This window comes from Limulus polyphemus, unplaced genomic scaffold (genome assembly GCF_000517525.1).
Source record: "Limulus polyphemus unplaced genomic scaffold, Limulus_polyphemus-2.1.2 Scaffold3461, whole genome shotgun sequence".
Lineage (NCBI taxonomy): Eukaryota > Metazoa > Arthropoda > Merostomata > Xiphosura > Limulidae > Limulus > Limulus polyphemus.
Genome location: NW_013669071.1, coordinates 2,505 through 9,638, shown reverse-complemented (window position 1 = coordinate 9,638; position 7,134 = coordinate 2,505). Strand labels below are relative to the sequence as shown.

General features: G+C 31.7%; 1 protein-coding gene across 2 annotated transcripts in view; it reads right to left on the bottom strand.

Annotated features, from left to right (window-relative positions):
- The window catches only part of LOC106469389 (GPN-loop GTPase 1-like), a 41,549-nt gene extending 34,633 nt beyond the window's left edge, over nt 1-6,916 (bottom strand). The window contains exons 1-2 of one of the 2 annotated variants that reach the window (XM_022397899.1): nt 6,573-6,916; nt 3,746-4,125 (exon numbers count right to left, since the gene is read on the bottom strand). The gene's annotated coding sequence lies outside the window, so the exon portion shown is untranslated. The remainder of the gene's footprint in view (nt 1-3,745; nt 4,126-6,572) is intronic. The other variant, XM_013929881.2, reaches the window with a different exon arrangement.
- Nucleotides 6,917-7,134: the final 218 nt, after the last annotated feature.

The following is a 7,134-nucleotide window of genomic DNA, read 5'->3' as shown; positions in this document are numbered from 1 at the left end:
TGCCACTGTTGCTGACTTTCCTGTAGTTGTTGGATACTTTTTCCTGTTTCCTTTCTTGTTCCAATTGCCACTGGTGCTGGTTTTCTTGCCACTGCTGTAGTCTCTCTTGTTGTTTATTTTCTTTCTCCTCCAACCACTGCTGTAGTCTCTCCTCGTTTCTTTTCTTTCTCCTCCAGCCACTGCTATAGCCTCTCTTCTTGTTTATTTTCTTTCTCCTCCAACCACTGCTATAGTTTCTTTTCTTTCTCCTCCAACCACTGCTGTAGTCTCTCTTCTTGTTTATTTTCTCATTCTTCTTGTTTATTTTCTTTTCCTCCAACAACTGCTGTAATCTCTCTTCTTGTTTATTTTGCTGTTCGAGCTGCCACTGTTGCAGGTTTTCTTGCCACTGCTGCCATCAAATCTGCTAAGCTGTAGTTTAATTTGCCACTTCTCGTTTCCATCTTGTTTGTTTTCTTTCCTTTTCCATCCCACTCTCTGACACCAATTTGTTACATTTCTGCTCATTTGTTTGTTTCCGGTAGAAATTCTTCCCGAGGATCTTCAGCGATACAAGTTCTTTTCTTGATTAAACCAGTTTTTTCTTCCTCGATACAAACTTTTAGTACAAAATAGTTCGACAATCAGTACATTTCTCGTCACTTTAAACATAACAATTTTTATAATACACGCTATAAATCACAGCAATTCACAATCTCGATAACTTCACTCTCGACGAGTGCAAAACACACACTTTATGGCTCACTAGCTCGAAACTAACTGAATCATAAATTACACGGAATTCAAAGTAACTACTGCTCTCTCTCTTCATTTATCGTCTCCACTGGCTTTCTCTGCCAGGCTTATATACTAACAAAGAGGGCATCTCGAATACACTTGGACTTCCCCAATCATTCGAGAAACTCATCAGCATCATGTGACTTCCGCAGTCATAACAATATAATACCTCAACCTCAGTATAGGCCAGTTAGTCTTCTTTGAAGGGAAAAAATTATGGAGTCTGGTAATGAATCTTTACAAAGTCATTTAATGAAATATGATAACATAAGAGAGAGCCAACATGAAATCATCAAAGGGAAAATCTTGCCCTACTAATCTCTCATCTTTATTTTTAGGATGTTACTTGTTATCAAGACAATAGAAAGTGTGTGAACTTGGTGTACTTTGAAAGCTTCTGATAAGATGCTACACAAAATGATTAATTAAGAAAATCACATCTGTAAAGGTTGAGGAAAGACTAGTATATTGGATTGAAGGAGGTTGGATGAGAGAAAGCAAAAGACTGGATTAATGGAGTCCAGTAAAACTAGGACCTTGTTACCAGTGCAGTACTTCTTCTTTGATATTGATAAGTGTACAATAAGTAAATTAGTGCTTTTGCTAATGAAAATATTTCAAACTCTTGATATTCAAGGATGTTGAGATATTACAAAATGATTTGGATAAAATGATATGTTGGACAAATGACCTATAATTATAGTAAGTGTAAAATATTGCATTTGAATTATCATAATTTTAATCATATATTTAATACAGATGGGAACACACTCTCAATAGCATGACTGAAGAAAAAGATGGGTTTAACTTTTCCCAAGGGTGATGTTCAAAGGCAGCCTTGAAGCATCAAATGGTCCCTTGTTGTATGTAGGTTATCTGAAGTTACTCAAGACATAAAAGCAGTGCTCTGTTTCCAGTAATAAATCTAACAGAATTTTAGGATCCATTTATAAACATACTAATTACAAGTTTAAGAAAACAAGGTAATCACCTCTCTATACAAATGACTAGTTAGGCCATATTTTCAGTGCTTTGTGCAGTTTTGGTCTAGTCCAAAAAAATTTATATTGATTTATTGGAAAGTGTTCAGTGAAATATAATAGGATAATTCCTAAAATGGAAAAGTTATCTAATAGAGATAGGTTAAGCTCTCTTAAATTTTCACTTAATATAAGAAGAATAAGAGCCAATCTTATAGAAGTTTACAAGACTATTAGTATTAGATTAATAGTATAAATGCCTCTGACTTCTTTGTGCTGCATTGTTAAGATAATAGAAGGACAAAGTATAAGATTTATAAAAGGCAGAATAGGTTTCGATTAGGACAATTTTATTTTTCTAATATGATGATTGGCTTATGGAATGACTTGCTATAGAGAGTAATGTAGGCCAGTACTTTACATGAATTTTAAGAAAAGAACACAAGATTTCCTAAAATCTAAAGAGTAGCTTGAAACTTTTCCACTCCTCAAGGACAGCTTTGAAGGACCGAACCGTTCCTTGTTGTTCATGTTATAGGAAAGTTAACTTAATTAATCACAAAAAAAATTTAATGTTTAAAGGTTTTTCCATTTTTGACAAATTTTATTCATTTTATTTCTTTACATTTTTAATATAAATGGATCAATGTTTTTTTTGTATTTTTCACATAATGTTTTTTTTTTTATTTACAAGACAGTGCTCCTACTAAAAGGAATTAAAGATGGTTGGTAGATAAATAGATCTATAATATATGATATCATTTATAAGTTCAACAAAAATATGCAGTTCTCATAATATGCTTTATCACACTATTTAAGGTAAAAACTGCACATTTGGCAAATGTGTATTTAAAGAAGAACAGTTATTCCAGATAATAAAACTAGCACATCCATATTGTATCATCACCTTGTTCAACACAATATTGCAAGAGAACTTTATGGGTTTGAAATTAATTTACCTTTGAATGACTAATCAGTTAAATCAATAGATATATCACAAGACATTATAAGAACTCTTTACTTTGAGTACAACCTTGCAGTGAAGGACGTATTACTCAAAGGTCCATTTTCTCCTAGTTTACCTATGTAATCATGATATTCTTCTTGTGGATATATTGTATTTTTCAGGTGGGTAATCAGATTTTTACAGGTGGGCAAATGTCCACCTAATTCTAATGTTAAGAGTAGCCATGGAATAGAATAAATTCAGAACTCAAGAGAAACTTGGAAGGCTAGGTTTTTATTTACATCTATATTTACCTTATAAGTATAAAATACAAATTTAGATAAGTATCGAAATCTGAATGCATAAAGCAAATATTTTTAGAGTTAAGATCACATTAATTTTTTTTTTTGCATGTATATAAGCAACTGTTGTGCAATAGGAGCAAATGTTGAAGTTTGGAGATTGTTCTATTAATGGACTTTGCATGATTTTCATGGGGAATGAAAATATGCAAGTTCTTTTTCTTATCACTATTATATAACACAAAACTTGTTAATTTACATGAAGCAATAATATAATTTCTTAATGAAACTTTATGCTTACAAACAGAATGCAAGTAGCACCTATGCTATTCACCTAAATTCATTAATAATAAAATAACCTTATTCAACTTCCTTATATAATCCACAAACAGGACCATTTTTAAGATTATGCCCTCAGAACCAGTGTGTAAGCAGACATCCAATATTAAATAAATGGCAAATAATACTCAGTGGGTCTGAATTTTTCAAAAAAGTTACATTTCTGAAACACAGTTAAATTTTAATTTATATTAAGAAGCACATGAAATACAGCATGTAATTTCCAATCCCAATCAATCTAGTTAGTAATATAACAAGTATATTTCAAATATTTACTATATTCTTTGTTAACAGAATTTACTTATTGTTTTTTTTTTTGTTTAAGTTCCTGAGAGCAACTCACATGAGTGTTTGTGTTATAATAAACCATGCAACAAGTACAACCATCATAAAAGTAATACCCAGTGTCTCTTTGCATTCACATCATCATGTTCAGTGTCTCTTTACATTCACATCTGCCAGTTCTAAGTTCAAAATGTCTTTTGTACTTCTTCTGGTGAATTAAAATTTTTTGCTTTCTTCTCAAATTAACATTATACAAGCTTACTTGTAACCTGTAAAACTGTGTAATTAAATACTTCACATTATAAATGCAAGTTGATTGCTTTATTGAGATTTCTCATATAATTTGAAATACAAGTTACTAGTCAGCAAGATCACACTCCGTTCCTTGAGTGATATTAATTTCAGGCATACAGATTGGGAAACGTTAGTCAAATCATGAGAGAGAGGTTTATGGAAACTGTTCAAGATGGTTTTCTTCAGCAATTGGTGAAAGAACCTACAAGAAACAACACTATTTTAAATTTATTGTTGACTTCTAATATAGAAATGGGTGAGAGGTTGGAAATTGGGGAAGATCTGGGTGCAAGTGATCATTGCTCTATTAGGTTTCATGTTTTGTTGCATACGGAGATCAGGAATAATGATATTTTGGTTACAAGTTTCAAAAAAGTTAATTTTGAAGGGATGTCACAAGAGTTATCTGTTGTGAATATGGCAGATGAGTTATTTGGAAACATTGATCAAATGTGGAAAATTTTTAAAGATAAATTTTCAAATATTCAAAATAAACATATTCATTATAGAAAGTAAAGAGTGACTGCAAATAAAAAACCAAGTTACTTCACAAAGGGTATAATGGATAAAATTAAAGAAAAGCATCACAAATTTAAGAAATGATCAATGAAAGTTGGTCAAACAGGAAATTAGGACATCAAAAAGGATGTATGAAAAAAAAAAGTTGACTGAAAATGTAAATATTAACAGTATGGATTTCTTTAAATACATTAAGGAAAAAGAAATTGTGAGGATGGAGCATGTCCTTTGAGGGATAATAAAGAAAGGCTTGTATCTAATAATTATGAGAAGACTGGGTTATTAAATCCTGCTTTTTCCTCAGTTTTTATTAGTGAAGATTTAAGCAATATTTCTCATCTTAAACAGTTGATACATGGAAACATTAATTCTGTGCTTGTTAAGACAAATTGGACTGTTTAAAGAATGTTAAGGCTCCTGGGCCAGATAATATTTCCCCTAGGGTTTTGAAGGAAGTTAAGGATTGAATATGTGAGCCACTTGCTACTATTTTTTGTAAGCCCTTAAATAATAGGCAGGTGTTAGAGGATTGGAAGTTGGCTAATGTTACTCCTTTTTTCAAGGGAAGAGATAAAAATTGTCCTAGTAATTAGAAGAGCATTAGTCTTACATTAGTTGTGGGAAAAGTTTTGGAAAGTCTGATAAAAGATGCTTTGCAAAGTCATTTAACAAAGTTTAGAATTTTATTGGATAGTCAGCATAGTTTTACTGAGAGAAAATCTTGCTGTACAATCTTTCGGCATTCTTTGAAAAGGTTACTGCTTAAGCCGATGAGGGTAAAGGTGCAGATTTACAAGGTGCCAATTAAAAGGTTTGTAAAAAATCACGTCTATAGTTGTGGGGGATAAGTTAGCTAACTGGATATAAAACTGGCTGGAAGAAAGCAGAGGGTTGTTAAATGTAGTTCAGTCAAACTGGATTAATGTCACAAGTGAAGTACCTCAGAGATCAGTCTTAGAACCTTTTTTATTTTTATTTACATCAATGATATAGATGAAGGAATGGTCAATAAATTACTTAAATTTGCTAATTATATTAAGGTCTTGGGTGTTTCTGGAGGATGATGTTGTTTTACAAAAAGATTTAGGTCCTTTAGTGAGTTGAGTGAATAAATGGCAGATGGGTTTTAATTATAAAAAAACACAAGATAATGCATGTGGATTATCAGAATTTGAATTAAAAGTAAAATTTTGATGGGAATAACCTTAACAGTGTTATGAAAAAAGTGATCTTCGTGTAGTGGGTGATCAGTCTCTTAAGCCATCCAAGCAATGTGCTGTTGCTACTGGTATGGCAAACAAGATTTTAGATTGTATCAGCAGAAATATTGAATACAAGTTTAATGAGGTTACACATTTCATTGTATATTTCACTGATTAGGCCACATTTTGAGTATTGTGTTAGGAAGGGCATTGAATTGTTGGAAAGGGTTAAGAAGATGGCTAATAGAATGGTGCCTGGGATGTAGGGGTTGTCATACGAGGAGAGATTGAGACCTCTGAAATTGTTTTCTCTTGAAAGAGTTAGATAGGACCTGATTGGGGTATTTAAGATTGTAAAGAGAATTTAGAGTGTTGGTGCATCATCTTTTTTTCATACTTATCAGTGAGAACAGTAGAAGTAGGGGACACAAATATACATTTTGGCATGGTAGGAGTCATCTTCAGCTAAAACAGTTATATTTTTCTAACAGGGTTGTTGGCCTTTGGAATGGGTTGCCTTTAGATGTTGTGGAGGCAGTAAATTTAAGTGAGTTTAAGAGAAGGCTTGATAACTATATGCATGATAAGTGCAGGCTTTGAGATTTTATTTTATATATATATATATATATATATTAATTTAATAGTTTTAGTTCAGTTCAGAGGATGGAAAAATCTAGATGGTCCAATAGGTCCCTTGTTGTCCCCAAACATTATTATGTTATGTTAAACTTCAGTGGGTGAATGGTAAGTTTACACAATTAAAACACAAAAATCTGGGTTTGATTCTCGCGATAGACAGAGTGAAATTTGCTCTACTTGAACTTGAAGAGTCAATAGTTCGTTCTGTAGAATTGCACTGAGAAAAAATAACAGGTCATCGGGAACATAATCATAATTAACCAACACTCAAATAAGTCTAGTAACTTACCGTTTTCTGTGCTTCTATCTTCACGAAGGGTGTGTAATGCAATGTATGGTATTCTATATATAATTAGTATATATATATATATAAATTATAATGTTGTAGATATTACTTTTTAACTTGCAAATCTCACTTGCAACATAAGAACAAGATTTGATTTACCATTCTGTCACGTGCACTAGTTGTCTCGCTTCTACTTTTAAAATAATTGGTTTAATTTAAATTTAAAAACACGTTTAAGGCTAAATAAAAATGTTTTGTTTTTTCTTTAAATTTAATACAGGCCTGATTCCCCCGGAACTTTTCTCAATAGCTATATAAAACAGTCACAATGTGTAGTGTAAATTAAAACTTACACTACCATCTAGTGACAGTTTAAGTCATGTACATTTTTTGTAGTTAATGTTTTCACACCCATCTCCTAGTTAAGAACTTCAGGTTTAATGTTATTATTTATCTGAACTAAGTTTGTTGATTAAATATAATTATAAATTATTTTTTGTTGTAGAAAATCTATGTGTGGTGTACAATATATACATATATATATTAACAAGGCAAAAATTAAGTG